The sequence below is a fragment of the Eleutherodactylus coqui genome, chromosome 5, assembly GCF_035609145.1.
Source record: "Eleutherodactylus coqui strain aEleCoq1 chromosome 5, aEleCoq1.hap1, whole genome shotgun sequence".
Classification (NCBI taxonomy): Eukaryota; Metazoa; Chordata; class Amphibia; order Anura; family Eleutherodactylidae; genus Eleutherodactylus; species Eleutherodactylus coqui.
This window is the reverse complement of record NC_089841.1, coordinates 263,346,173-263,365,405: the sequence shown is the minus strand read 5'-3', so window position 1 is coordinate 263,365,405 and position 19,233 is coordinate 263,346,173. Positions and strand designations below refer to the sequence as shown.

At 45.5% G+C, this 19,233-nt stretch overlaps 1 pseudogene; it reads right to left on the bottom strand.

Moving 5' to 3' along the window:
- Positions 1–14,548: 14,548 nt before the first annotated feature.
- The window catches only part of LOC136628584 (N-acetyllactosaminide beta-1,3-N-acetylglucosaminyltransferase 3 pseudogene), a 35,968-nt pseudogene continuing 31,283 nt past the window's right edge, over positions 14,549–19,233 (bottom strand).

The window sequence follows — 19,233 nt, the reverse complement described above, 5'->3', positions numbered from 1 at the left end:
GTATCACATCTTGTATTTATGCTAGAGGCGTACAACAGGGTACTAGAGCCTCCATGCCCGCCATATCACATCTTGTGTCCAAGCTAGAGACAGTACAACAGGCTACTAGAGCCTCCATGCCTGCCTGTATCAAATAGTATATCCAAGCTAAGGTTGTCCCAACAGGGTACTAGAGCGTCTATACCTACTTGTATCACATCTTATATCCAAGCTAGAGGCAATACTAGAGCTTACATGCCCGCCCATATCACATTTTGTATCCAACCTTAGAGACTCCTAACAGGGTACTATAGCCTCCATGCCTGCCAGTATCACATCCTTTATCCAAGCTAGAGGTGGTAAAACAGGGTACTAGAGCCTCCATGCCCACTCGTATCACATCTTGTATCTAAGCTAGAGGTAATACAACAGGGTACTAGAACTTCCATTTCCACCCATATCACATCTTATATCCAAACTGGAGACTCCCAACAGGGTACTAGAGCCTCCGTGCCCACTCATATCACATATTGTATCAAAGCTAGAGGTGGTACGACAGGGTACTAGAGCCCTCATGTCCACCCATATTACATCTTGTATCCAAGCTAGAGGCGGTACAACAGAGTACTAGACCTCCATGTCCCCTATATCACATCTTTAAGCTAGAGGCAGTACAACAGGGTACTATAGCCTTAATTCCTGCCCGTATCACATCTTGTATCCAAGCTAGAGGCGGTACAACAGGGTACTAGAGGTCGCATGCCCACCCGTATCACGTGTTGTATCCAGGTTAGAGGCGATACAACAGGGGTACTAGAGCCTCCATGCCTGTTTATGTCCATCTTACATCCAAGCTAGGGGTAGCCCAACAGGGTACTAGAATCTGCCTTCAAGGGGTCAGTTCTTCACAATAAATAATTTACTGATGTCAAAGTTATAATCACACCGAGAAAGTTTCATTCTATTCCAACACAAACAATGAGTATACTTTGTCTCATTCATGAGCAGCAGGAAATAAGTGTGTGTTACTACTAAAACACCCGATTTCCAAGAAACAAGAGAAACAAAACTTAACGGAGAATAAACTATCTCTGCTTGGCTTAAGGAATGCAAAGGGAGGGATGAGCAGCTTCTCTTATTAGAATGTAGGTCTCTCTCAAGAGAAAGGCCTGCGGGAGGTAAATACAAGAATCTCATACAGATAGTCCCCTACTTGTGAACATTCGATTTCGCAAGATACGAACTATCTGTCTTACATCATACTGTGCAGGGACCGGACAAGCTTCTATCAAGCCTGATAGAAGCCTATCCGGTCAGATCGCAGTTGCCAGGCAGCCGGGGGCCTTCTGAAAGGCCCTAGGGCTGTCTATGCAGAACGCCTATCAAGCCGTGCACTTGATGGGCACTCTGCATAAGCAGCCCTGCGGCCTTTCAGGAGGTCCCCGGCTGCCTAGCAACCACACAGCATCCCGCGATCTCATCGTGGGACGCTGTACGGGCCCCCTGAACGTCGGGTGCAGGCTATTTCTTACAGCGGGCACCCGGCGGCAGCAGTTCCGACGAGCCGCGCCGCTCGTCAGAACTGTTAACACTTTAAATACCGCTGTCAGTGCGGTATTTAAAGTGTTAACAGTTCTGACGAGCGGCGCGGCTCGTCGGAACTGCTGCCGCCGGGTGCCCGCCGTAAGAACAGCTGGCACCCGACGTTGTATGGAGCGGGATCCACCCGCGATCCCCTCCATACAAGCATTTGTTCGACTTGCGAACAAATCTACTAGCGAACAGGTTCCTGGAACGGAACCTGTTCGCAAGTTGGGGACTATCTGTACATTCTAGTTCGGGGACTATCTGTACATTCTAGTGTATAACATTGAACACGTAAACCATTTAGTTGTATCTGTTTCCCTGTATGGCACCACAAAGTGATGCTATGAAGGAAACAAATTGCAGCATGTTCTATCTAGCTGCGGAAGCCTCGCAATCCCATTAATTTCAATGGAGCTGGCAGCAATGGTAGAACTCCAGGATCCTCTCCCGTAGCTATGACAGCCGCGGCAGGGGAATCCCTTCTTCTTTGCAGTGACGCACGGCTGTTTTCACATGGTCAAGAGTGTGATATGAGGGCGATATTCATGGCCCCATATCTCAACCGCCATTGTGAAGTTAGCCTAAGGGTATGTACACACGCAGAATTTTCTGGGTGAATTCTGCCTAAAAAAATGCATCTGCACGTGCAGAAATTGCTTTGGCAATGGGCAAAATCCACAAGTGGAATTCCAAAGCAAAAATGCTGGGAAAATTCTGCAGTGAATACCACCATGTGAACATACCCTAAGAGTGTGTTCACACATTGCATGAAATCCCACAACTGAAGTTCCCTGCTGCGTGAAAAGATAAGACCTGACCTATCTTTGGTGCGTGATGTGCAGGAGTTTCCGTAGACTCCTATAAAACATCTAAACAATGGGAATGGGAGAGGAAGGGAGATAAGTGGGGAGAGAGTGCTGCCCCGTTGCTAAACACAGTAGCATATTTTAAATGTCCCACTGTAACCTCCTGTCAGTCCCCAAGGGGGCTTCTCCTATTCCCAGGACTAACAGGCGTTTAAAGTGGGACATTTAAAATGTGCTGTGCAGCTGTCCCTGAAATATGAGCGGCAGCAGCAGCGGAGAAAAGGAATTTCCCTGCAGGGGACAATGAGGGAATCCTTGTAGCAGGAAGAGAGAGGGCATCAAGGCTACAAGGCTTGTCTGAGAGCAAGGAGAGAGAGGGGGGGTCTACAGGGCTTTCCCAAGAGTGGGGGGAGAGAGCACGGGGCCAAAGGAAGCACTCTCTAGCCCTGCCCCTCTAGCCCTACCCTCTATCTCCCCGCTACAGGGGAATTCCCCCATAGCAGGGAGAGAGAGAGAGATAAAGCAAAGCCCCAGGGGTACCCCCCTTCTCTGCTGGGCTTCCCTTTATCTCAGCAGGGCTGGAGGGATATCTCCAGCAGCAGAGAAATCCCTTATTTTCCCCTGCAGCCGAACCCCGGCATCACGCTGCTGGGGATTTCCTTATTCTTCCCTGCAGGCAAATCCTGGCCTCACTGCTGCTGGGGATATTCCTCTAGCCCCTCTCAGATGAAGAGAAGCCTCGCAGAGAAGGGGGTTCCCTGGGGCTTTCCTTCATATCCCTCTCTTTCCTCCCAGAGCAGCAGTACTTTTTTAAAGCAACACGCAGCTCCCAATAGTGGGAATGGGTAGAGAGAGGGGGCAGGGCTACAGGGCTTCCCCAAGAGCAGAGGTGGGGGGGCAGAAGGAAGCGCTCTCTAACCCCACCCTCTCTCTTCTTGCTATGGGGGAATGGGCAATTTCATTGCTAATTAAGCTTGTGGCTTGTGTGATTATGGGAAATCACCTGTTCACGCTATTTTTTGCACCCTTAGGACGCCCACCCACTGGCGATTTTTTTCCCTGCGAAATTCGCAGCATTTTTTTCTCTGCAGGGGTCTATGGGACTTGTAATGTTAAAATCGCGATCGCGCAAAATCGCGATTTCGCGGTAAATTGCGATTTTGCGCGATTGCGATTTTAACATTACAAGTCCCATAGACCACTGCAGAGAAAAAAATGCTGCGAATTTCGCAGGGAAAAAAATCGCCAGTGGGTGGGCGCCCTAAACCACAATTTTTTGAATGCCTAACTTCTGCGCAATTTTCACACTCATGTGAATGAGGCCTCAGTCAGTAAAATTCTTTTTCCGGACTTTCACTGACTAAGTCACTTGCCCAGTCACTTCACTGCAGACAGCGCTGTGGGCAGGAGCCAGCTCAGAAAGGAGAGAGCGAGAAGGAGAAAAGGTCTGAAGTATGCCCTTAGGAATGGTGGTGCAGTGTCCAAGCAGGGCACGTCAAAGTAGGGGAGACCACGGAGAAGCAAGATGGATGTCACATACATACATAGTAACATAGTATGTAAGGCTGAATGAAGACAATGTCCATCTAGTCCAGTCTGTCTATTCTCCTGTGTTGATCCAGAGGAAGGCAAAAAAACCCCAAGGGCAGAAGCCAATTAGCCCTTTTGGTGAAAAAATTCCTTCCCGACTCCCTAATGGCAATCAGACTGTTCCCTGGATCAACCCCTAATAGTTCCTACCTTCCTATATACCCGGATTGACAATTAACCTAATATTTATAACCCATAATGTCCTTCCTCTCCAGAAAGACATCAAGTCCCCTTTTAAACTCCTCTATGGATTTTGCCATCACCACTTCCTCCGGCAGAGAGTTCCACAGTCTAACTGCTCTTACAGTAAAGAATCCCCTTTCTGTGTTGGGGATGAAACCTACTTTCCTGTAATCGTAGCTGATGTCCTCTTGTTACCGTCGCGGTCCTGGGTGTAAACAGATCATGGGAGAGATCCTTGTATTGTCCCCTCATGTATTTATACATAGTTATTTGATCACCCCTTAGCCGTCTTTTTTCTAGAGTAAATAATCCCAATTTTGATAGCCTCTCTGGTTATTCCAGTACCTTAATTCCATGTATTAGTTTAGTTGCCCTTCTTTGAATTCCCTCAAGCACTGTGACATCTTTCCTGAGCACCGGTGACCAGAACTGTGCGCAGTATTCCATGTGAGGCCTGACAAGTGCCTTATATAGTGGGGGGATAATGTTCTCATCCTTCGACCCTATACATCTTTTAATGCACCCCAAGACTTTATTTGCCTTTGTAGCAGCTGACTGGCATTGGTTACTCCAGTTCAGTCTATTATCCACTAATACCCCCAGATCCTTTTCCATATCACTTTTCCCCAGCGGTACCCCATTAAGTGAATATTGGTGACATCCGTTTCTCCTGCCCATGTGCATAGTCTTACATTTTTCAACATTGAACTTCATTTGCCATTTTCCTGCCCAAGCCCCCAGCTTATCCAGGTCCGTTTGTAGCCGCACATTGTCCTCCGTTGCATTAATTATATTGTATAATTTTGTGTCATCTGCAAATATTGATATTTTGCTGTGCAGCCCCTCTATCAGGTCATTGATAAATATGTTGAACAGAGTGGGGCCTAATACTGAACCCTGTGGCACCCTGCTAGCGACTGTGGTCCAATCAGAGTACGAACCACACGGGTGGCTCTGCGATCTCTCCCAGCAATGGTGGCAAAGGTGCCTTAGACCCCCTGCACATGGGCGAAAATTCCGCGATGGGATTTCCCGCAGAAATTCTGCCCATGGAAGCTGCCATATGATTGTGTTAGAAAATGCAGACGGCCGCGATTTGTCCGCACGAAATCACTTGCGGAAAACAAAAGGTGGCATGCTCTATTTCTGTGCGGGGCTCGCAGAGCCCCACACAGAAATGTCAACCCCCCGGCTGCTCACTCCACTCTGCGCATGTGCCGGCTGGCCTGCAACAGGCACGTCCAAGAGCTGAAGTCAATGGAGAATTCTCGCAGCGGGATCCAACTCGGGCCATCTGCAGGCAGCTTTACTTGATCGCCGCACAGTGTCAAAAGAGTTTTACAGTCTCTGGATATTAAAATGGTGGTTTGTCACGTGACGGCAGAACTTCATCCGGGACTCCTAGAGTTAATGGTGAAGTAACTGACACGAGTCCTGGTAGCTTTGATTTATATAAGCTGGAAGTGCAGTTTTACTTGCAGTCTTGCAGTAATTGGCAGTAGGTTCACTTTAGAGTAGATAACAATGCTCCACATTTTCATTTATGATACAAAGAGAAATAAAAACTTCAATGCTCTCTCTCTTACAGGTTAGTCAGAGAAATTCCTACAGTCCCAGTTATCTGTAAGGAGGCTCTGGCACTTGTTATGCAGCTAGTGAAGATAGATTTAGCTATGGGCCACTTTACACTTCTCTGGCTTCAATGTTAACAGGGGCTCATGCAACTCACTGTTGTTAGATCCCACAGTTTATCCTCCTCACTGCAGCTTGTTAGAGTCCTTGCTTTTTCTGCTGGAGCTTGCCAAATCCACTCCATGCTACTGCACCTCCTTTCACATCCTTCTCCTCCTCCAACTGCTCACTACAAACTCCTCCCTCCAACTGCCTTCTCTTCCTGTCTGTTTCCCACACTTTCTCCCACATCCTGTCTCGCTCTGCAGCTATTTTTTCCTGCTCTTGGCTCTCACCATCCACCTCTACCAATCAGAGTTTGAATGACAAGCAATGAATGAGGAGCCAGACAATGGCAAGCAGTTTAGCCGCAGCTTGAGAAGGGGAGAACGGGTTGTCCAACGTACGGCACCTTCTATGTCTTCTAGGAGCACGTAGCTAGGTGTTACAGGACAGGTGACTGGATCAATACCCTGTAGGACCCCCGGGCCACTCAAGTGGTGGCTGGCGGATGTTGGGGTGAAGGCAGAGCCAACAATTCCAGTGCTACTGCCAGGCACAGGCAGTCTTGGATCTGCCTGGTAAGTCCTGATGCTGGGTAGCGTCAGGAAGAGGAATCACATAAGTAGTTTGGGCCAGAAAAAAAAAATGTTTGCCAGGAGCACAGACATAGAAACATTCAATGCACAGCCACAAAGGATTCCGAATCATGACTCCATATACAAATTCCAAAGATACAAAAGAGATATGCGAGTAGTTTGGGCCTCACTGGTCCTGGGGGCCGCAGCTCAGCTAACTAAGAATGGCCAGTCTAGGCCTGGTGACAGCCTCCTCCAGAGTCTGGTGTATAGACAATTCAGGTTTCCACCTTAGCTTCTCATGCAGAATTTGCCACAACAGCTGATTTCTATGGCCCAGCATAAACTGGTCCCGCGGCACAACTCCAGCTTTCATGAAAGCCTCTTCCCTGGCAACATGGTCCTGAATTCGTGTAAGCCATTTGTGAACTGAAGCAGTTCAGCGATGTGAAATGATTTTTTTGCAAATCGCAAAGCACTCGTAGTGAACATCACAATTTTATGAGCGCTCACCTGTGTGAATGCACGTTCAGTCTGCTCCACAATGCTCTCTCTCGCTGGTCTTCTAGCAAGCAAATTTGTTCCATTAAACTTTGGCTGATGGTTCAACAGAGCTCGCACTGGTACCATCAGACATATTGTACCATGTGTGCAGAGGAGGACCTGGACTGATTGGGCAGGAAGAGGGAGGTCTGTGCAGCCGCAGTATGTTGGGCTGCAGCATCCTCCCAATGATCGATCAGCGCACTGCCGGATCATTAAAGCAGCAGTCAGGGGTGACTGCATCCATTAGACCCCACTGCCTCTGGCCAACAAGGCAGAAACGCTTTTCAGCAAGATTTTCTCTTACTCAAAACTGCATCTTAGGGCTCCTTCAGATGGATGTATTTGTGTGCACAATATGCAGTGAATACAAAAAAAGAGGTTTGGTGCCTGAGGAAGGGTAGAAGACCTGAAAGCTCTCTATAACAATGTATTGTAGCCATTAAAAAGGTATCATATCTACAAGATTACTTGGTTTCTCTTACAGAGAACAATCACAATATGCAAAGAATAGAACTCATTGATGGTGGGGTTTGTTTTCATGAATGTTTTGTGTGCGTGCAAAGAAATAGGACCTGCTCTATTTGCTTGTGTATTTGTGTACCAAGGACCCCATAAAAGTGTATGGGAGGTGCGCAATACGCTGTGCATTTTCATGGAACAAAAGGAAACATATGGACCTCATTAAGCTAAATTGCTTTTTAAATCGTGGTGGTGGTGGTGGTGGTGGGGGGGGGGGTGTCACGCACACACGTGAACAGACCCTGCGTTCGAAAAAAGTACAGTACTATATGCCAATGCACATGTAAATCACCCTTGTTCATTGCACAAATATGTTGTGCTGAGGCTCATAGTCAGAAAAAAATAATACAATCAGTGAAATAAGGAAAAACCTCTTTTACCCCTGGATAGGTATTCCTGTGGCCACATGTCCTGTTTCTTGGCTGCCTCGTTCCCAGACTTGACCGCTCAGGATTTCTCCCTATAGAGTCACCGTAAGGCAGCTGCCTATAGTGGATACCCTGCAGCATCTTTTCATGTTGGAGAAGTAGAGAGACTATTTACAAGTGGCTAGTGAAATTGTGCCCCCAGAAATGCTACTACGTGCACCCCGCTCAACCGCGTACATCTTCGTATAGAATTTTTGGTTTCAAGTTCTGCATTTGGCTTTATCATTTCCAGTCAGAAATTAATTGATTCCCTTAGGTTATTTTAGTGCTGGCACAAGCACATTCTCCTTACATGTAGTTTGTGTAATACTGGAAAGACCTGTCTTGCCTCAGAATGGGTATGACACACCTTGTATATGCGTTTCATTAGACCATCTTCAATGGTGTTAATTGTGGCCCCTGTAGCCTCTTCACTCTTTGCTTGAAGGGCCAGGGTTACTCCTGATGCACGCCGTGACTGTATATTTTTCATGGTCTGTAGACATTTCTTAACAAAAAAAAAAAAGTGTCTGCCTATCAGTTCCTCAATTTTCATTACGTACTTATTCTCTAAAACTCATTCTATGAGTCACTAATAAAAACCTCAAACGGGAAATCATTATCATAAACTTTATTACTTTTCCATAGAACATTCTGTCCTTGAAGTGATTCTGTCATTCGGTTCATGCTGCCCAAACCACAACCAGCATGAACCAGGGACAGGGATGCCTGTTGCCCCCATGGGTGTTTTGCATTCTGAAACGCTATAGCGTTTCAAACTAAATACATTTTGAAGTTTGACTCAGAGCAGAGGTCCGAGTTATGTTGGTAGGTCGCTCGCCGCACGCTGCATGATGTCCGACAGCACTTCCGCTGTACACAAGCAGAAAGAGGAGCTGTCAGTCTTCATGCAGAGGTCAGGGAGAGATCGACATCGCCATCCCTAGGACTTGCAGCTCAGCTCTGAGTCAAACTTCAAAAAGTGTACTTCTGAAATGCTGCTGCGTTTCAGAATAAAATGCCCATGGAGCAACTGGCATCCCCCTGATTTATGCTGCCAGTGATTTAGGCAACGTGAATCTGATGATGGAATCTCTTTAAAGCTACGGTTAAATATACATAAAAATAAATTTAGGATAATACAACAGTCATTTTATCATAATGCATTACAATCCTTGTGTGCCCATGTAACCAAACTAACGACGACCTGTCAGTCTGTCCGTGCGTGCGTGAATAAGTGGGTTTGTGAGTGACTTACATGCTCTGCCCCTGATCACGACAGTGACGTCAAAGGTCCTTCATCCAGAGACAATTTATGGAGGGCCCAAGTGGTGACGCACGTAGGGGCAGCCGGAGGAGAGGACTGGGCCTTGGCCTCCTTAGATGCGGCAAAGGCATTCGATTCAATTAAAAGGCCCTTTCTTTTTCAGGTTTTACAGAGATTCGGTTTCGGTGAGACTTTCATTCATTGGATCACTCTTCTGTACAAATCCCCCCTTATCAGCTATTTCCATTAATGGGTCCCGCTCTCCTCATTTCCAATTACATAGAGGAACTAGACAGGGGTGTCCCCTATCCCCCATATTATTTGCTCTGGCCACTGAACTGCTAGCTATGTTGCTACGATAAACCCAGCTATACAGGAGTGTCGCAGTAGGGGACAGGGAAGATCAGGTGGCTTTATACGCCGACAATCTCTTGCTTTTCTTGGCGGACCCTGAGTCAACCCTCCCCCACATGATAAATCTCAATATATTTGGTGATTTGTCGGGCCTTCAAATCAACTGGGCTAAATCTGCCCTGATGCCTGTTTCTGGGGGGAGTCGCTTGGGAGCTATCGACTCACTCTGTGGCCTCCAGATTTCCACCTGGGGTTACAGATAACCAATGATCTGGGAAGATCTCTAGAGCTAAATGTATACCCGATAAATCTATTCAGGTCTAAGTTTAAAATATATGTCTCCTTGCCGCTTTCAGTGGCGGGGCGCATTAACCTTATCAAACTGAGGGTATTACCAAAGTGCCTATATATAATGCAGCATGTGTCGGTACATATCCCGACCCGCTTCTTTAAATCCATGCAGTCCCTGATGTCTTCCTTTATATGGGGAAACTCCCGCCCCAAATTACGAATCTCGACGCTTCAAAGGCCGAAGCAAGATGCGGGTGCTGCCCTGCCAGATCTGTGCCTCTACGATGTGGCTAGTTAGCTAATTCACTTGAGAAGCTGGCTGAGTGATGACCCTCTCCCCAACTCTGAGGCGCATCTAGCACATTACCTAAAAATCCCTAGATTGTGGCCCCTGCTGGAATCTCCTTCTATTCTAACAGGCAAAATGTTACCAATTCATAGGTTAGCCTCTCAGGTCTGGCGGCAGGCCAAGTCAATTGGCCGTTTCATGGACATAAAAGCTGGCACTCCCCTTTGGCATAATCCTGGGCTCCCTAAAGTGCTCCGATTGGAAGACGCCCAGGTTTGGGAACAATATGGCATCTGGACCCTGGTAAATCTCTATCCACAGAACACCCTGGCCTCATTTGCGCAGTTACAGAATAAATACGAGCTACCCCGCTCCCATTTCTATGGATTTCTCCAGATCAGACAATCTTTGCAGGCGCAGTTCCCACCGCCCAGACAAGCTATTTTACATGATAATAGGCATCCTTTGCTCCCAAGGCCCCCAGGGCCTCATATCGGCGCTGTACTCCCACCGTATCTCAATAGGAGCCTCTCAGGATATACCCCCTATCCTAGTAAAATGGAGGATACAGATACTGACTCTAACAGACGATATGTTCCAAGAGCTCTTGGACTCTCCTCTATATGTATCCCCAGCAGCCAATAATAAAATGATCCAGTTATATATAGTGTATCAGTGCTATCTCACTCCAGCAAGATTGTATAAAATGGGCAGAATACAGTCTACAAACTGCATTAAGTGTTCCTGCAAGTATTCCGATTTTTGGCACATGATGTGGGAGTGTCCTGTTATTGAAAGTTTCTCAGGGGAGGTCACGGGTTTCCTCTCTGAACTTGTGAGAGTTCCTGTTCCACCGAGCCCAGAGATTTGTCTATTTGGAATATTAGATGAAGAAAGCTGGCAACACCATATAAACATTTTTCTGCAGGAATCTTTGTTCCTTGCTAGAAAAACGATTGCACTGCGGTGGATGAATCGTAAGAACTCCTCACTCTCAATGTGGAGGAAGCTGGTCAAGTGGTGGAACATAATTATATAGTCTACAAGGGACACAAGTGTCCTGGGAAATTTGATAAAGTGTGGGGTCTGTGGTGTGAATCCCCCTCACGTTATATTCACCACAATTAATGACTTCATCTATTCTGGAGCTTCAGACATACTCACTAGTGGATACATGTTCTGGAGCGGGACCTGTGGCCTCTGGGATTTGGCCTGCTTATCTGATCTGACATTAAAGCATTAATTCGTTATTTTTAATGTATCAGGGTGACTGAACCTCCCTACCAATCTAATTATACAAGGTTATGTATTATTTAGGTGCTGCACCTGTCTATGACTGTATGTTCATTATGCTACCTAATCTTTAATAAAACGAGTTTAAAAAAAAGGTCTTTCATTCCCAGTGAGGGAGTTACATGCGCCACCCCTGATCACATGGTGGTGACATCATCACAGGTCCTGTCTGGCTAGGTGTTTGTTAGTATTCCATAGCAACTGAGGCTGCAGGGGGTTTGTAGTCCGCCCATAATCTGCACAAGTTTGCAGGCTCTTTGATGACCTTACAGTCATGTGATCATAGGCAGAGCATATGTCATTCACTTGGAATGATCGTCAACGTCATGTGATTAAAGGCGGAGCATCACGCTGAGGTCATCTCCACTGCTGTGCTGTTTCTGATCCCTGTTGTATGGGATGAACAATGTATGCAGCAGAGCTGTGTGAGCGAGACGCGTGCACGTAGCAGAGCTATCCATTATTTATCAACCACCATAGAGGAGCAATGACGGTGACGTCATCACAGGTCCTAAACCAGCAGGTCCTAAAAACAGCAGTCGTGTGCTTACAACTCCAATCCCTTTCACTATATTATATCAGTATGTTGCGTAATAGTACTATAATTTCCTAAAAATTACTAGTAATATAACCTAAGGATTTCACAGAAATGTAAAGGACAGGACATTTCTACCACTGGATGGGAGGCCAGTCAGGGGTCTAATATTTCCCACAACATCTAATGTAAATACTCTGGTAGTTCTACCGCATTTTGTATTTTCCAAGGTTGCATTGCTATTCATGCGTCATCAAAGTCTGCTATAGCGATATAGATTTATAATTACCACTGGTATACATAGATTTTAAACAAGCGGATAGACTTGGGATTTAGGAGATAAAGTAGCGTTTCCTTATTTAGGGGCAACGATGCATTCGTCCATGCAGGTCAAACAGACACAATATGTCATTTATTTATAAACATCGCACTATTTATTACTTCAAACCACTACAATGACAGTATATGTTCCCCTCCTATAAACTACAGTGCTTATGTATCAAATAATCCGTTTCATCTATATAATGAACCAGAACACTGTAGAAACCACCTTCTTCGATATATGGATCCCAAATATCGTTAATACATTCCCATGATAAAATTCTCGGTTTAAAAAGACCCTTAGCCATATTTTTAACATACAAGCATAGATCGCAGTAGTTAAAAAGAAAGAAACTCATCCATGTATTTGATGAGCTATCTCAAGCACACCTGGTGGAAATAACAAAACCCTTGACTAGTTGCACCAAGTTTGCTTAATACAACACCTGGTTTGCTAGTGAGTGGTCTCATGAAAGCTTTTATTCAGGTGTGCTACAGCTGAAGTATAGCATGACAGCCAGCTTTAATTGACTACAATGGAAGCCGGACGTGCGTATTCCCACGGCATTTAGAACATGCCGCAGTTTATTTCATGCTGCAGAATTCCGCAGCGTGAACATTAAGCTATTATGTTCAATAGAACCTAATAGCTGCGGGGCAACGCCGCGGATTTTAAGCGGCAAAAAAATCCGGTCGTGGGCATTAGTCCTTAAGGCCTCCTTCCCACAGACGGATTTCCGCCACGTAATTCGCAGCGGAAATTCGCCGCGTTGCCCGCAGCTATTAGGTTCTATTGAACCTAATAGCTCAGGGCTCACAGTGCGGAATTCCGCACCGTGAAATCACCGTCCTCACCCGTGACATGCTCTATTTGCTGTGGGTGTACGAGCGGACGGCTTCCATTGCAGTCAATAGAAGCCGTCCGTTCACGCTATCTTCCGCTGTAGCACAGCGGAAGATAGCATGAAATCGCCTCTTCGCCTACCGCCGCCGCGTCATATGACGTGGCCGGCGTGTCACATGATGCTGCGGCGCGTCACGCTGTAGCGTCATGCAGGAGCGAGGACGCCGGATCCGCAGGTAAGTTTGGGGGTCTCTAGGGGGCGCCATGACGGGCTCCGCCGCGGAATTCCACGGCGGAGCCCGTCACAGACGTGTGCAGCCGGCCTAAGGTTGTAAATTTGGCAAATAAACCTAATTTACAATGAGGGTTGAATAATTTTGATTGCAACTGCATACCACACATCTACAATCACAGGTGCATGTGTTAAATGACAAATGCAGGAATGCACCAAAGTTTGAATGAAAATTTAGTTGAATGTTACATACCTATACAAATTGTAACCATGCAAACCCCTAAACTAATGTAAAAATGATCATTTATGGTGACAGTGGGTGAAAATATCTTTTCTGACTAATCCTGAATGTTCCATATGAACGGAGCGGTGATGCTCAGGCATGACTAACGCTTTATTCACTGCTATGGGACAGAGTAAAACAGCAAAGCGTGTCAGTCTTCCTCCATCCCATACTAGTGAATGGAAAGGTGCTCACTATAGATGAGCGAGTATACTCACTAAACGCAATTGCTCGAGCGAGCATTACCTTTAGCGAGTATCTCCCCCGCTCGAGACTGCAGGTTCGGGTGCCGGCAGCGGGCACGGAGCTGCGGGGCGGAACGGAGGGGAGATCTCTCTCCCCCCGCTCCCTCCTGCTGACAGCCGCTACTCACCGCTCCCCCGCGCCGGCACCCGAACCTGCAGTCTCGAGCGGGCAGGTACTCGCTAAAGGCAATGCTCGCTCGAGCAATTTCCTTTAGCGAGTATACTCGCTCATCTCTAGTGCTCACATATGTGCACCAGAGCTACATTAACAGGGGCATTCAGTGTGCACCATTTTGGGGATCGCTAGGGGTCCGACTTTTGGAACTCCTTATTCTGTGGATAGGGGATAAATGTCTTTAGTGGAAAAGCCATTTTAAAGGCAACTTGGCTTTAAAAGTCTAATTACAAATGAGGTTCTTCAGAGCAGGAAGTATGGAAACTGTAGCCTGTTGAATAAACATGCTTCAATGAGTACCTTAGTTCAATATTGTACTACATTATTTCCTGACATTGTTTTATGGTTTAATAGTTGGTGTAATTTAATGCATTATAAAACATTCAATGAACAAATAATTCTAGCAACACTACACAGAAATTTAGCATTCAGCAAAACTCATGCAATTTAAATGTCTAATTGTGCATATGTGAGAGATTCTCTTCCTTTGATTCATAGACAAATATGTCATAAGAGGGTAATAAATAGCAATATTTATGACCAAAAGGTCAAGTTTTGTTTAATAATTTATTTTTTGCTTTTCATAAAAAAAACAAAAACAACGTATTACATAAATACACCTTTTACAGCAGTTTCTCCACTGAGTAAAGTATACATCATCAACTTAGCAACAGTAAATTAAAGGGATTGTACCAGAATTTCAAGTTATCAGCTATTGACAGGACAAGAAATAACTTACTGATCGATGGGGTTCTCATTGCCCAGACCTCTGCCAATCTCAAGAATGGTTTTCCCATGTAGCCTATTCTCCTCACTGCAGGGTTATAGAACCCTTGGTAGGGAAGAGGAGACTGAATGAAGCGTTAGTTGCAGAAGCACACTAGCACTCCATTTACTTTCATTGGGACTGCTGAAATACCCAAGCGCTGGGTATTTCAGGGTGTGCCCTTCTGACGTCCTGTACGTATCCCTGGCTTTACAGCTTTACTGCCATCCAATTGGGTGTTTTCGTCAGCCCCATTGAAATGAATGGATCGCTAACTGCGCACGTGAGACCAGTGCTCCATTCTCTGAGTGACATCACCGTGGGGGAAAAGAGAGACTCCCGGAATGACATGAGAACGGGACACAGGAGTTTAGTTCTCAAGATCAGTGGGAGTCTGAGCGCTGTGACTCCCACTGATCAGCGAGGTGAGATTCTGGCAAAACACCTTTAAATGGCTCTTAGTTTTCCATCAACATCAGTTCATTTCTATTATGCACCTAAATAAACGGATACTTTTTGGCCACAATTAAGGTGAGGATCTTGAATCGCATTCCACATAACTAACATCTCATATGGTATAAAACGATGCACCATTAAAAGTTCTCTGTAATAACAAGGATTGAATGAGTCCATTTTGTCAGAGGGTACATGCACACCCACCGTACTCATGGCCATGTGAGAGGCCGGGACAAGTCCGGCCTTTTTCAGACACATGCCTAGATAAACATCATCAATAGGAAACAGCTGGATGTCCTGAGATTTATTGTAGATGACATGGGCAGTATATTTGGACATGAGAATTCCTCCACCTCCGCAGTACATTGGGTAGGAATCAGAAGCAGTAACTTGTACAGGTACATAATATTTGCTTCCAGGTTCACGAATAGGCCCTACGTTGGCTATTAGCTGACCTACAAAAAGGTGCTTATCTGCTTCATGACCACGTACGTAGGCGACTACATTAAAGGTGTTGACAAATACATCATCATCTCCATTAAAAATGAAGTTTGCCCCTGGACAGTATTCATCTAGCCATTCGTGGAACAGGAACTGTTTTAGGGTGAGGTTAAAAAATGTGTCATGAAAGTCCCACTGCAGGATATCTCCATACTTCTGGCTCTCAATTTTAAGAAGCCATTTGAAACGTTGGTCCTCACGCTCATTCTTTGCAGTTCCAGAGAGAAAGATCCTTTTCACCTGAGCTCCTTTATAACTGGTTTCCTCCCCCCATGTCTGACGAATGATGGCTCTTCTTTCATAGTTACCTGGAGAAGATTTTATGGCAAGTAGAAGTACAACGTTTCTTGAGGCTGCTGCACCTCCACACTTATTTGGCGAGTTTAGGATCTGTGGAAAGCTCTTGCAATGCCTATACCGCAGGAAATCCTGAATATGTGCAGGCAGTTTTAGAAAACCATGAATACTTTCCATAGATTTGTTCTCCTGGCATCCAGGAAGCCACTCAATTTTTTCAAATGTATTCGGGGCAACTGTAAGGCGGGATGGTATTGGAAGGCTAGGTTGTTCTTTGTCCAAAGTGGGTGGTTTATTTTCACCATGATATATGATAAACAAAAGTCCAGCAAAACCCACACTTAGAAGAAGAAGACGTTCTAACTTAATAACAGATGGTCTCATAGTGACACTCTGCAAGAAAAAAAACAAAATCGAAGTCACACAACAGGATATTACAATGTGCATAAATCATTAAGAGGTGTCAAAGCACTAAGAAAAAGTATACTGCATTATTTAAAAAAAGGACTTATTCAAACTAGTATTGGGATTTCCATTTTCCAACTCCGTTCGGAGAACAGGAAAGTAGCAAACCCTAGCCAAACGGATCCATCTTTTGGCAGAACCAAATGGTGTCAAACGAACCCTATCGACAATAATGCCATCTGTTGAGTTTCCATTTGGCCTTCTGACATTTAACAGGAGGACAGAGCAGCGTGCTGCAATCTTTTGTCCTGTTTTTAATTTTTTTGCAGAAACCAGCAACAAAGATTCCAGACAGAAGAACCTCCAATGTGGATGTGAGCGAACCTGAAATTGTATATTTCTTGAAAGCTCAAAACATTTATTTTAAAATATGACAAACGATGGAAAGGATTTATCCCAAAAACAAGTGCATTGTTGGAGATTATCGTACAGTATTGAAAATGTCAGTCAACAAAGCCTAAATGCAAACACAAAGTCAAAAATGCTTATTATGTCAGCACATGGATGTGGATCCAATTTACCACACACTCAATTGTGTTTGGGCCAACTTTGGAGGCAACATCTGGGGTACCCCAGTAATCACTCTTTACCCCCTCCAATTGGGATCTAGGCTTTGCAGAGAATAGAAGCCATTGATTTCAATGGGTTCATTCACATGCGAGTATTTTTCGGTGCAAACCCCCCCCCCCCCCCCCCCAAAAAAACCCATGCTTTCTTTTCCTGCGCATTTGCACACCAAAAGTCCCTAGAGAAGTTAAAGGGGATGCGCAAATGTGCTCAAAATATGCTAGGAGGGACACTAGGTGAAACATTGCATAATAGTTCAGGAAAAAGAACACAGACTAAGTAGTCATTTCAATCAGTGCGGTTTTTTTTTTCTTGCCAAGGGCAATTGCACATGCTTTGTGCACGGAAAAAGTACAGTAAAATACACCAATCTGTGTGCAAAAACGCATTGTTCGTTCTACAAAAACGTTGTGCTCATGCATGTGCAAATACGCATACGCTCGTGTGACACTGGCCTCAGTGTGCCATCAGGTGCTACTCAAGACCAAGACATGATACTTGTAGGTGTGAACACTGACGTAATCGGGAGACTTGGCTGAGGTCAGGACAGGCATCGTATAACTCAGTACAGGAATCTGGCAGGAAGTAATGATGACAAGACAGGTGCAATAAAATAAATACCGAGTTAGGACAAGCGGCTAGCATAGGAAGTAGTCCAATAAACATAGCAGAGGTAACGGATTGAGAACTCAGCAAACCAGGAGAACACACAAACTACTGATGAGGCTTTCAGAAAAGGTGGAACCAAACTGCTTCATCATCTTTCTTAGCTCATGATTTGGGCAGCATGAACCCGTTGACAGGTTACCTTGAAAACATCAATATTGTAAAATAAGACCGGTCCTATGATGAAATCCCTTAGGATAAGAGAATTCGAGAATCAAAATCCAATAACATTTCCTATTAAAAAAGACTCCAGTTTTCTCCCATTGCTTGTCTATTTTTTTTGCTAGGTCATGAAAAAGGACGCCAGACAAATCCCCCCGATGCATATTAGAAAAATTATGTGATATCATTTACAGAACCATTTAGACGTAACCTTAATCTGTTTTTCAGTTCAAATAGATTAAATTACAGTGTACACATTGAGTGCAATATACTGCATACCAGGCATTACAGTTTATGAATTCGGTAATGTCATATGTTCCACCATTAAGGACGCTTCGTATTTTGTCAGTCTTACGGCCCCCGACACACTAGCGTATTTATCCAAACACAAAACATAAGTTTTTAATCACACTGAAAGTAAAGTATCTATAGCCCCATAGGCTGTGATGGGTTCTAGGCTTTGCTGGAAGGTCGCCAGGCTGTTACTTGCAGAAGTAGTCTCAAGCTGGCGTCATATGGGCGTATTTGCACACGCAATACACAGAGAATAGAAGCCATTGATTTTAATGGGTTCATTTACATGCAAGTATTTTTCGGTGCAAAAAAACAAACAAACCATGCTTTCTTTTCCTGCGCATTTGCGCACCAGAAGTCCCTATAGAAGTTAAAGGGGATGGGCAAATGTGCACAAAATACGGCAGGAGGGACACTAGGTGAAACATTGCATAATAGCTCAGGAAAAAGAACACAGACTCCTCCTTCCCACGAACGGATTTACGCCGCGTAAATTCGCGGCAAAAATCCACTGCGTTGCCCCCTATTAGGTTCTATTGAACCTAATAGCACAATGCTCACGATGCGGAATTCCACCGCGGAATTTCGCACCGTGAAATCTCCCGTCCTCACCCGCGGCATGCTCTATTTGCCGCGGGTGTACGCGCTGACGGCTTCCATTGCAGTCAATGGAAGCCGTCCGTTCACGCTATCTCCCGCTGTAACACAGCGGAAGATAGCGTGAAAACGCTTTCCCGCCTACCGCCGCCGCGTCATATGACGCGGCCGGGCGTCACGTGACACGGTGGGCGTGTCACATGACGCGACGGCGGTGGGCGGGGAAGCGTCTTCACGCTATCTTCCACTGGTAAGTATAGGGTCTCTGGGGGGCGCCGTGACGGGCTTCACTGCGGAATATTCCGCTGCGGAGCCCGTCACGCTCGTTTGAAGCCGGCCTTAGTCATTTCAATCAGTACGTTTTTTTTTTGGTTTTTTTCCCAAGGGCAATTGCACATGCTTTGTGCACAGAAAAAGTACAGTAAAATACACCAATGTGTGTGCAATAACCCATCACAGCCTATGGG